Genomic DNA, 13,505 nt, shown 5'->3' on the forward strand with positions numbered 1-13,505 from the left:
ATCATGAGATCATGTGTGTATCTGCATGAGTGTATGCGTACATGCGCACGTGTGTGTATGTGTCTGTTTGTGTAAATATATCACATGCACGCACACACAAACACTGAGGAGGCATAGTGGCACAGCAGTTAGCACTGTCACCTCATATCAAGAGGTTCTCCAGTTTGATTCACGGCTGATGCCATTCCATACCCTGTCTCGATCATAATAAACCGCACCTTGACTGAAGCCTACATGTCCTCCCTGTGTTTGAGTGGGTTTCTAAGGGTGCTCCAGTTTTCTCACACATTCCATAGCTATGCATTAGGTGAACTGGCCACTCTTATTTGGCCATAGATGTGAGTGTCACAGTGAGGGGTAGTATCCATATTCATCAAAGATACCCACACCTCCAGGTTAGTGGTACTGCATGAAGCATTGGAGACCATCCATGTGCAACTAACAGTGGGCAAAACTGCCTTTCAGTTTGTAGCCTGCTACAGACCACCCTCCCAAACTCAGGAACCCCACTCAGCTTTCCTGAGAACACTGGAGAATATGAAGGTCTCTCCAAACACCATTATATTGGGTGACTTCAACTACCCAAACATAGACTGGGAGCACTACTCAAGTGCAACACCCTCGCCCAACTGTTCCTAGAATTTATAAACTCAAATGCTATGGAACAACTGGTCACCACTCCCACAAGAGGGGAAAGCATATTGGACCTGATCATCACCAACATGGGGACTCTATGCTCCATACCAGAGGTATACCCCTCATTGGTAAGATCTGACCATAAATTAATCTCACTGGACATCCATATCCCGTCCCCACCCCCAGCCAAGGAAACCATAGTGAAGAACTTCTCAAAAGCAAACTTCACACTTCTCAAAACTGAGGTGGAATCCTTCAAAGCCCCCAGGCCAGTGGAAAATATGGCCCAAACCGCAGAATCCTTTACAAATATTTTCTATGGACACCTACAGGAATGCATGGATTGTGCTATCCCAAATAAAACCAAGACTCATTCCTCCAAAGGCAGGAGACCTGTCTGGTGGACCCCAGCCATAAATAAGCTATACAACAGAAGGAGGAAGCTACTACATGATAGAGCAAAATCCCAAAAAGGGAAGGCATCTCTGATCAGTACTAGCAAGAAACTACGATCCCTCATAAAATCATCTAAGGCCAGCTTTGAAAGAAAAATTGCACAAGATGCTAAAGATAATCACAAGGCCTTCTTTAGTTATGTCAGGAACCCGGGTGGCAACTCCCAGATATGCTCTGAGTTCGTTCAAAATGACAAAAATACACTGAACCCACAGACATTGCAAACATCCTGGCAGACAGGTTCAGTGCAAACTTCTCCCCTCCAAAAGAGCAAATGTCTATCCCAACAGAGTGTAGCCTCCCTGACATCACAGATGCACAGGTGAGAGCTGCCCTCTCCAAAGCAAAAAACACAGCATCAATGGGACCGGACGGTGTCCCGAGCTGCGTCTTACATGAACTCCAAGAAGAACTGAACCCTCACATAAAGTCACTGTTCAATCTCAGCCTTACTACAGAATATGTACCCAAGGAATGGCGTACAGCAACAGTGGTCCCACTCCACAAAGGTGGTGCCACAACGGACCCCAGAAACTATCGCCCTATAAGCCTGACTAGCCTGGTCTGCAAAGCTATGGAGCGTATCACCATGAAACTCATAAACAAAGACATTGGGAACCTCCAAACACTGGATCCTACCCAATTTGGCTTTGTTAAGGGCAGATCTTGCCTCTTGAACCTGGTCGACTTCTTTGAAACAGTCACCAAGGCCATAGATGAAGGGAAGGTAGTCCACACAGCCTACCTGGACCTCGCAAAAACCTTCGACACAATACCCCACTCGGGCATCATAAATAAGCTCACCAGCTTAAATATCAACCCCTATGTCACAAGATGGGTTGCAAACTGGCTCAGGGATAGAACCCACATGGTCAGAATTGCAGGTGCCATGTCAGACTCTAAACCAGTTACAAATGGCTTCCCTACAAGGCTCAGTCCTGGGACCTCTCTTGTTCGGTATATATTTCTCTGAAGTACAGGCTAACATGGGAAGACTATGGCTGACCAAGTTTGCAGATGACTGCAAACTGGGTGCCATAATCGACTCACCGACTGACACAAGCATCCTCCAAAAGGGTCTCGCAGAGACAGATAACTAGTGCCAGAGCCATGGCCTAAAGCTAAATGACAAAATGTGCATAGTCATCCCCTTTGGGAAAAACAAAGTGCCCACAAATTACCACATAGGTGGTAATCCATTAAGTACGGAAGAAGTAATTAGGGATTTCGGGACCCAAGTAGATAGCAATCTCTCCTTTGACAATCACATTGCCAAAGTGGTTAGAAAGACCTTCTATATAGCCCACCATATCAAGAAAGGGTTCACATCTAGATCAAGAGAGGTCATTGTGCCCCTCTACTCATCACTCATCAGGCCCATAATTGAATACAATGCCCCATTTGGGATGTACCTTACCCGACACCTGCAGCAACTGGAAAGACCCCAAAAGTACACCAAGAGGATCAAGGGACTCAAACAGATGCCCTACGCAGTTAGGCTAAAGAAACTCCAGCTCTACTCAGTTGCTTACCGCCTACTCAGAGGCGATCTGTGCCTGATGTATAAAGCTATATCCAACCCAGAATTAATGGACATACTCCACCTCAGGAAATCCAAATCCCGTAGAGCTACATGCTCCAGGGACATAAATCTCAACACAGAAATAAATAGGACATGCTGGAGGGACAGATTCATATCCCAGAGGCTCCCCTCACTCTGGAACAAAATCCCAATCCATGTTAGGCAGAGTCCCTCAATGACCCCCTTCAAGAGAAATCTTGATGAGTGGATGGGAGATCATAGGTTTACCCCTGGGATCTCTTCTGTGTCCCTACTAGACAGAGGCACAGTAAACTAACCTCAAAAGGGCTATCTTCTGTGACCTACTATACAGAGGCACAGTCAACTAATCTAAAAGGGTGGCGAAAGCCAAATACACTCTGGCTAGGCTTATAAATGCCCTAGGGCAGATAGCCTAGTAACAACCTATGAACCTATGAACCTATATGTCAGGCAGGGCCAGCACCCCAGTGGTGCGAATACTAGTTCTGGATGATGATTACTTTTGATGAGATACCTCAACCCCATGTGTAAAAATTGGAAAAGGGAATTATGGATGGCTTTTCTCTCTCTCTCTCTTTATATATATATATATATATATATATATATATATATATATATATATATATATATATATATAAATATAAAAAATGACCACTGAGATTATTCCTGGTCTTTCTTTCTAACAATGTTTAACATGAAATTAATCTTTGTATATGTGATTATATTTTTGTGCTTCCTCGGAGCTTATCTCCCCGGGCCTCTACTGAAAATGGACATATATCCAGTTAGACTAGCCCGGTCAACAAATGTAAAATAAAAAAAAAAAATAATGTATATAGTCATAAATAGGTGTATGTATATATATATATATATATATATATATATATATATATATATATATATATATATATATATATATATATATATATATATATATATATATTGACTTTATAATCTCAAAATACTAAAATCTCAAATTTCAGTATCTCAAGACTATAAAGCTAAAATGTCAAACTACAGAAACTCCAAAAGTGCAAAATTCAGAATCGTGACTTTTAATTACAGCCTCCACTACACAAACAAACAAACATACACCTTCCTCCCCACATTGCAACAAACAAACAAAATGCATGCAAACGCAACAACACAAATACATGAATCTACCCTACATATAAGCCAGGGGCAAGCCCCCCCGCACCCCCATGTGGGGGGGGGCTGTGCCCCCCATACCCTCACTACTTATATGTACTAGCTCCAAGGTTGCACTAAAAAGGCAAAGATACTAAACTCACCACTACATACTCTACATTCTCCTCGCACAAATACACATCACATATGTACAAACACCACCATTCTCAATGCTTACACACTCATACTCTTACCTCCATACCATAACCTACACCTACAAGTTCCCATCACACTAACATACACTAAAATCCCTACCACAAACCCTTAAAATATAAACACTTACCTGAATCTCCAGCTAGCCATTAACACAGTGCAGCACAATAACCGCTGATTCGACATTTCTGGATTCAGTTATATGGACTTTCGCGCAACTGTGGCGTTCATAGGTTTCATAGGCTGGTACTAGGCTATCGGCCCTAGGTCCTATATAAGCCTAGCCATAACAATTCCCTGAGTATTTCTTCCCACAGTATTTACTTCCCTGGACCCCTGTTACTTCCCTGGACCCCTCAATATTTTAGTCTCGAGATACTGAAATTCGAGATTTCAGTATTTCAAGAATGTGAAGTACACCTATATATAAATACTAACAGTGGTTAAAACTACCTTCCAGTTTATAGCCTGCTACAGACCACCCTCCCAAACACAGGAATACCACTAGGCCTTTCTGAGAACACTGGAAAATATGAAGGTTTCTCCAAACACCATTATATTGGGCGACTTCAACTACCCAAACATAGACTGGGAGCATTACTCTAGCTCCAACACCTTAGCCCAAAGGTTCCTAGAATTTATAAACTCAAATGCTATGGAACAACTTGTTACCACTCCCACAAGTGGGGAAAACATACTGGACCTGATCATCACCAACATGGCGACTCTATGCTCCAGACCAGAAGTGTATCCATCACTGGTAAGATCAGACCATAAACTAATCTCACTGGATATTCACATCCCGACCCCACCCCCTGCCCAGAAAACCACAGTGAAAAACTTCTCTAAAGCAAATTTCACACTCCTCAAAACCGAGGTGGAATCCTTCACAGCCCCCTGGCCTGTGGAAAATACGGCCTAGACAGCAGAATCCTTTATAAACGCATTCTATGAACACCTTCAGGAATGCATGGATCATGCGATCCCAAATAAAACCAAGACCCAATCCTCCAAAGGCAGACATCCTGTCTGGTGGACCCCAGCCATAAACAAACTATACAATAGAAGGAGGAATCTACTAAATGATAGAGCAAAATCCCAAAAAGGGAAGGCATCACTGATCAGTATTAGCAAAAAACTATGGGCACTCATAAAATTGTCTAAGGCCAGCTTCGAGAGAAAAATTGCACAGGACACTAAGGATAATCACAAGGCTTTCTTTAGTTATGTTAGGAACCTGGGTGGTAATTCCCAGATATGCTCAGAATTAGTCCAAAATGACAAAAAATACACTGAACCCACAGACATTGCCAACATCCTAGCTGACATGTTCAGCACAAACTTCTCCCCCCCCCACCAAAAGGGCAAATATCTATCCCAGAAGAGTGCTGCCCCCCTGACATCTCAAATGCTCAGGTAAGAGCAGCCCTCTCCAAAGCAAAAAACACAGCATCAATGGGACCAGACAGTGTCCCGGGCTGCGTCCTACATGAACTCCAAGAAGAGCTAAACCCAAACATAAAACTACTGTTCAATCTCAGCCTTACTACAGGATATGTGCCCAAAGAGTGGCGTACAGCAACAGTGGTCCCTCTCCATAAAGGTGGTGCCTCAACGGATCCTGGAAACTATCGCCCCATAAGCCTGACTAGCTTGGTCTGCAAAGCTATGGAAATGATCATCATGGACCTCATAAATAAAGATATTGGGGACCTACAGACACTGGATCCTACCCACTTCAGCTTTGTTAAGGGAAGATCCTGCCTCTTAAACCTGGTTGATTTCTTTGAAACAGTCACCAAGGCCATTGACGAGGGGAAGGTGGTCCACACAGCCTACCTGGACCTCGCAAAAGCCTTCAATACAATACCCCACTCGGGCATTATAGATAAGCTCAGCAGCTTAAATATAAACCCCTATGTCACTAGATGGATTGCAAACTGGCTGAAGGACAGAACCCACATGGTTAGAATTGCTGGAGCCATGTCAGACTCCAAACCAGTTACAAGTGGTGTCCCACAAGGCTCAGTCCTGGGACCTCTCTTGTTCAGTATATATTTCTCGGAGGTACAGGCCAACACGGAAGGACTGTGGCTGACCAAGTTCGCAGATGACTGCAAACTAGGCACCATAATCAACTCTCCAGCCAACACAAGCATCCTCCAAAAGGGCCTCATAGAAACAGACAACTGGTGCCAGAGCCATGGCCTCAAGCTAAATGCCAAAAAGTGTATAGTCATCCCCTTTGGCAAAAACAAAGTGCCCACAAATTACCACATAGGTGGTAATCCATTAAGTACAGAAGAAGTAATTAGGGACCTGGGGACCCAAGTTGATAGCAGTCTCTCATTTGACAATCACGTGGCCAAAGTGGTTAGAAAAACATTTTATATAGCCCACCTAATCATGAAGGGATTCACATCTAGATCAGGGGAGGTCATCGTGCCTCTTTACTCATCCCTCATTAGGCCCATAATTGAGTACAATGCCCCTTTTGGGATATACCTTACCAGACACCTGCAGCAACTGGAAATACCCCAAAAGTACCTCACCAAGAGGATCAAAGGGCTCAAATAGATGCCATATGCTGCCCGGTTAAAGAAGCTCCAGCTCTACTCAGTGGCATACCGCCTGTTCAGAGGCGATCTGTGCCTGACGTATAAAGCCATGTCCAACCCGGAATTAATGGACATGCTGCACCTCAGAAAATCCAAATCCCATCGAGCTACGCACTTGAGAGACTTGAACCTCAGCACTGAAATAAATAGGACATGCTGGAGGGACAGATTCATAACCCAGAGGCTCCCTTCACTCTGGAATAAAATCCCAGTCCAGGTTAGGCAGAGTCCCTCATTGACTCTCTTCAAGAGGAATCTTGATGAGTGGATTGGAGATCGTAGGTTTACCCCAGGTATCACTTCTGTGTCACTGTTAGACAGAGGCTCAGTATACTAACCTCGAAAAAGGGCATAGCAAAATAAATTTAAAATGGGTGGCGAACGCCAAACACATTCTGGCTAGGCTTATAAATGCCCTAGGGCAGATAGCCTAGTATGAATCTATGAACCTATGAACCTATATATATATATGTGTGTGTGTGTGTGTGTGTGTGTGTGTGTGTGTGTGTGTGTGTGTATATATATATATATACATGTGTATATATGTTATGTATCTGTGCATACAGATATTGTCAAATAGTTTGTCAGTATGTTCTTCTGCTTGCTTGATACAACAAAATCACATTTTGTTAACAGTTGTTCTGGACAACTTGCATCTAGTTAACAATAGACGTTCACCTAGACTTTCATTTTTGCTGTTTTTATGAATATGTAAGGGGTTGTGGGGTCCTTTTTTGTAATTTGGTTGAACTAGTATATCAGTGCAGGGTAACTATATTTTTTTGTTTGCTTTGTTTTTTGTTTTTTTCCAAAAATCTTTATTAAATGTACACTTATGACAAAGGCAATCATACATTTATATAAATGAAAAACATATAAAATGATATCACTTTAGTTGCAAACCATTTACATCACAGACACCATTGAAACAACTGTAGATGTAAACATTATACATCACTTATAAACCAACCAGTCATTGTCGGTTAAGCATTATATGGCTCATTAAGAAGTAACACAATTTATATTCAGAGAAGGCACCTGTGACTTTCACATCCTGGGATCTGTTTGTCAGCTAATATGCTATCCAGCAGACAGTGCATGGGTTTGCTTGAAGCTTATCAAATTATTCAATAATACCTGCATAGAAATAATGTCAAAACCCTTGGCCAAGTTGAGTAAGCAGGGTGTATAGAATCACCACAGCACCTGTACCCATTTCAAAGAAGCTTACTAGGTTCAACAGACAGGGTGTGCCCTTCATAAAACCAATTACATTTTTGGATCTAGATCAGATTAAGTTGCCTATTTCTGCATAAATGAGTTTTGCTATGATATGTTCCATGGTACTGCATATACGGCTGATGAGACTGATGGATCTATATTTTTCTAGTCTGTACAGGGGAAAACCTTGTGCAGGGGAGTGGTTTTTCTAAAGGGAAACATGAACAAATCCTGTAGATAAGTTTAGGCTGTACAGTCAGGCTCAGTGTATATTGGCACCACACCTCTCAACCTTTTTGCACTAGAAATCTGAGCTGAGCCAAAAACAATGCAGGGCAAAGCCCCACAAATAGGGCTGATTTTTAAATGTAGCTCTTATAAACTTAGAAAGTGTGTAGAATGACAGCTTTTGTTTTAGCATGCAATTTAGGAAGGGTATAAAGTCAGAAACTCAAATGTCTGCTATTATTGAATGTCTTCAATCCTGAATTATTTGTCAGAAAACTTCAAATTGTAAGAACATACTAAAACATGAGGAAATTCTGCATATTCTGCAAAAAATCTGAAAAGTTGAAAAATGTGCTCAGCACTGATGGGAATGCAGCCAGTATGTTGTCTGGTCCCATGGAAGTATTTTAGCCTTTGACAAGGATTTTAAGACATTTTCCAAGGGGATTTCAGGGTAAACTAAATTCTTAGGGATAATGGGTGTACAGTGCAGGAAGGAGGGGTAAAGTCAGCATTAAATGTGTCTGCTAATGTATTAGCAATATAAATTTGGACAGAATGGATTATATTACACTGTAGGACATTATTCCTTAATTTTCTGACATAGGTGAGGAAAGATTTGTAATATCTTTTGAAATCTGTAGAAGTTTTATTTCATACACTGCTTTACATTTTCTAATAATAGAGTTTTAAGTTCCTTGTTGGCATAATTCAGTCTAGTCTTGAGGTAGTGAGATGGGGATTTCTTGCAAATTTCATTGTTATCCTTCATTTCTTGTACATACATTCAGAGTTTAAATAGGGGAGTTTACTTAGATGGAGCAAACAATTTTCTTAACATATGTGAAATGCTTAATTGTATTGGCTTTAATGGGATTGTGTACATCTTTGTATGTTATTAGTAAATAAAGGATAATTTAAAAAAACATGGTATGTGAATATTACATATGGTACTGCTTTTGTATGCTCATCAGAGGAAGAAATGGGGTGGGATTTCTGATTGACAAGTTACAAGCTCCAAACAACATTTAATAAGACAAAGAATGAAAAACTAATACATACTGAGTTTAAAATAATAGGAACTGACATGCATAGAAGTTGAAAGAGGAATTACTGAAGTCATTAAACACATTTCACCAAAATGAAACTAAGCTGATGAACCTATGAAACCTATGAGCAAAGATTATAGAAGTAAACATCACACATGGACTGCTTTATTTGTTTATCTGTTTATTATAGCAATAACTGATGATGTGTGTGTGGTATATTGAAGATTTACACACAGTTGGCAAAGCCCAAGTGATTAAACAAAGCCAGCCATGGGTAACTCTTCAATATACCACACACACATCATCGGTTATTGCTATTATACAACTTTTCTTAAATAATGTCTTTGTATAACAGCATCATGGTACTCTTCCACTTGCATTCCATGGTGGTGCAGCGGTAGTGTTGTTGCCTCACAGCAAGAGGTTCTCCCGTTCGATTCTCGGCTTGGGTTGTGAGTGCCTTCTGTGTGGAGTCTGCATGTCCTCCCTGCAGTCGAGTGGGCGTTCGAAAGACATGCGTTGAATGGGCGTGCCTTCGTTGAAGGTTGGGCATCGGGCTGGCAACTCGACAGCATAAAAAAAACAACTGCCAGTCATTAGAGGACTGGAGATCCGCTGTGGCGACCCCTAACCGGGAAAAGCCAAAAGACAAACAACAACATTCTGGGGCATTGCTGATGTACTGCGCATGCACATAAGACTTGAGTTCTCATGCTTACACAGTACACCAGTGGTGTGTAAATGAAGCAACAGAAAAAGGAAGATCTCCTTTGCTTTTTTTTAATTAATTTAAATTAAAAAAAGAAAAAAAATAGAAACCAGGAAGTTTTAATGTACAAGAGAGATTGGACAGAGAAAATAAAAGGATAATCAGGTACGTTTCTTTTATTTTGCATAACGTACTAGATTATCCTTTTATTTTTCTCTGTGCCGTCTCTCTCATTCATTTGAGTCTCCAGTTTTGTGAGTTTATTTAAAAAAAAAATGAGTGAAAAGTAAATTTTTATTGCAAGATAGTCCAGGCAACAGGACCTTTTTTCATTGGCATATGCTTGGATTTACAATGGGCACACTGGTTGGGCTGACCAGTCAGCATGCTACTTTTTGAATACTAATGGCCAGTCATTGTATAATAGTCTTTTAATCATGTTGGAAGATTGGTCCAATGTCCCTTTTCAACTATGACCCAGACAAAGAGGCACAGTTGACTGATGTTGAGCGGGGTACTGTAATAAGGAAGCACCAATAAAGAGTAAACATGGAGGGACATATACTCATCAGGTCTGTACTATTCACGTACAGAAAAATAAACTTTGTACACATACGTGTGCATGCTTAAATGTATTTTGCATTCCAGATGGATACATGTTAAATTTCTTAAAGATTCCTAACACACCATGGTATAATTCCTCTGCATTATTTTATATTAAAATACAGTCATTCACAAATAAACTACACAAAGTGATTTTCCTTTGCCTTCCTTCTATAAAACTTGCAGTTCAATATGGCTAATTATTCAGTAGCTAATATAAAAAGCCTGAGCAGAGATAGCAGCCTTGCTTTGTACTTATTTTAATTTGTGCCTCTTCTGAAATTTCACCATTAATATAAAAACTCATTGCCTCGAACATGGCTTTTAATCCCACTATAAATCCAGCACTGAAATTCTTATGTCTCAGTCCTGAAAAGAAAACGTTTCATTCTACTTAACTGCATGTCTCTTTCAAGTCATGTAGAGCTTTCCCAGCTCTGTTTTTTTTTACCTGGAATCTTGTCTGAGCTTTAGTAGCATTTACTATAATCCCTGACTATCCTGGTTTATTCTAGAGAGGATAATGTACAACTTTTATTTTGGAAATCAATGCTTATAATTGATATAGGTCTGTAGCTACAGATATCCTTCCAGTTTCCCTTGCTTTACACAACTATTATTTAGTAATTGATTATTTCAGTTTTTCTACTTTGATTTCATTAAACTCATTTGCTAATGCCTGAACTAACCCAATCTGAAAGAAAATCAACAAGTCCAGACACCTTCCCATTTGATAGTTTCACTGGTTTCTTGGACTTCTATAAAAGGTTACAAATCCATCTAATATATATCTTTTATATTTTACCATACATCCTTCATTGTTTTCTATTGATTACCGTTGACCCCTTATTATCAATATTTATAGAAATATATTTCTTTTTCCAAGAAGGATAACCAGCCTTTCTCACACCCTGTATATTTCTTCTAAGTGATCCATCTGCTGTTTGCAGCCTGCTCCTTTTGGCCTCTCTTATCCACCAAATTTCTCTTCTACCAATCCTTTCTATTAATATACTGTTTATTACACTGATCTGTCAAATTCTTAAGCACAAGCCATGCTCTTATTACATTTCTGCCCTAACCACTGCCCTCATTTGGCCATTTTTTAATGCTTAAGTGAGTACTGAGACTTTTAATTTCATCTTCTGTATTCTTCCTTAACCGCTCACCTTCTGCCATAGTTTTTCCCCTCGTTGCAACTTTTAACTGATCTCACCATATTATCTCCACCTCTTGTTTGCCCTGGAGATTTTCACAAATGTTTTGTTCCACAGTATCCAGGTGTGTATATGCTTATTTGTACATTTTCATTTGAAGTTTCCCCAGCTCACCCTCACAGGCATTCTTCAAAGGCACTAGATTAGCACCAACCCTTATAAGAACCTGGGGATTATTATTAGTAATGATTTAAGTTTTGAACACCATGTACAGTATGTGTGTAAGAAAACTCTGGCCATCACAAATTTAATAATGAGTTGAATTTCTTTCAATTTGCCTGAGGTATTATATTCACTTTTATGTTTTAAACAGATGCCATATTAATTATAGAGCCACATTTTCTCAATACTCAATACTTGAGTGAAAAATAATTTGAAAGTATTCAGAGGATCTATGCTGTCTGGCAGTTAGCACAGAGGATTAAGCAAGAGATGAAGGCACAAAGGTACACACTACATACCTCAACCTGGCCAAAACTTTTGACCTAATTCCTTACTCAAGCATAGCAGAAAAGATAAATAAACTAGGAATAAACCTCTATGTCATCCACTGTATTGCCAACTGGCTCACAGACAGGATGCCAGAAATCAAAACAGGGGATGTTACCTCCACAAAGAGACCCGTCACCAGTGGAGTCCCCCTGGGGTCTTTGCTGACCCCCTTGTTTGACATCTACTTTAATGAACTAAAATCCAATACCAAAGGGCTCTGGCTGAATCTGCTTACTGATGACTGCAAACAAGGCTCACTCATTGAATCACCAAATGATATGGACAGCCTGCAGGAAGGTTTGTTCCAAATAAATAAGTGGTGCCAAAATCATGCACTAAAACTAAATGCCAGAAAGGCATTATTGTATCCTTTGGGAAGTTATATACCCCAGGGAACTACTACATTGATAATATGCTCCTAAGAGATGATCCAGTTGTTCAGGATTTGGGAACATATGTGGACAGTGACCTAACTTTAAACCAACATGTATCCATTGTTGTAAGAAAATCTATCTATATTGCACAGTTTATAAACTAAGGGATTGTGTCTAGATCTAGGGAATTCATTGTCCTCATTTACTCAGCCCTCATTAGATCATACATTGAATATAACGTTCCCTTTGGCATGAATCTGTTCAGACACATGCAAGAAATGGAATGCCCGCTGAGATAGATTACTAAAAGGATGCAAGGCCTAAATAACATGTTCTACACAGTCTGACTCAAAGTCCTGTCACTATACTCAGCATCCTGCAGACTGTTAAGAAGTAACCTGTGTCTGGCATAAAAGGCATCCTCCAACCAACACTGATAGATTTCTACTGCACATCAAGAAGTCCTATAGCATCAAAATACTCAGAATAATTATCCAAACCTCTTTTTTAGCAGCAACAGAATGGTTTGGAAGGACAGGTATATCTTGCAGAGGATACCACTGCCCTCAAAACAAATTCCCCATCTACATTAAACAAGGTTCATCCCTGTGCATATTCAAGTGCAACTTGGATATATAGATGGGAAACAGAAAACTTACTCCAGGATTGTCCCGTATACTATTAATGGACAGAGGCAGCTTCAAGATTCTTTATCCCATGTATGAGTCCCCTTTATTATTATTGACCATGGGGTGTGTAAGGGCAATCTTTAACCAAATGGTATAGGTTATTCAAGCACATAAAGAGAAACTGACTAGGCTTAAAAGAGCCCACAAGGGCAGCTAGCCTAGTACTTACTTATGAACCTATGAGCTGTTAATGAACCACTTCTAGTGGTAAAGAGTGTGATCACCGTAGCCTTCATTTGCCTACTGTGTGACCTTGAACAAGTCACATAATCAGACAGTGCTTTGGGGATACTGTGGATTTGGACTAG

Source organism: Protopterus annectens, chromosome 2.part1, assembly GCF_019279795.1.
Source record: "Protopterus annectens isolate FY-2018-M chromosome 2.part1, PAN1.0, whole genome shotgun sequence".
Taxonomy (NCBI): domain Eukaryota; kingdom Metazoa; phylum Chordata; order Ceratodontiformes; family Protopteridae; genus Protopterus; species Protopterus annectens.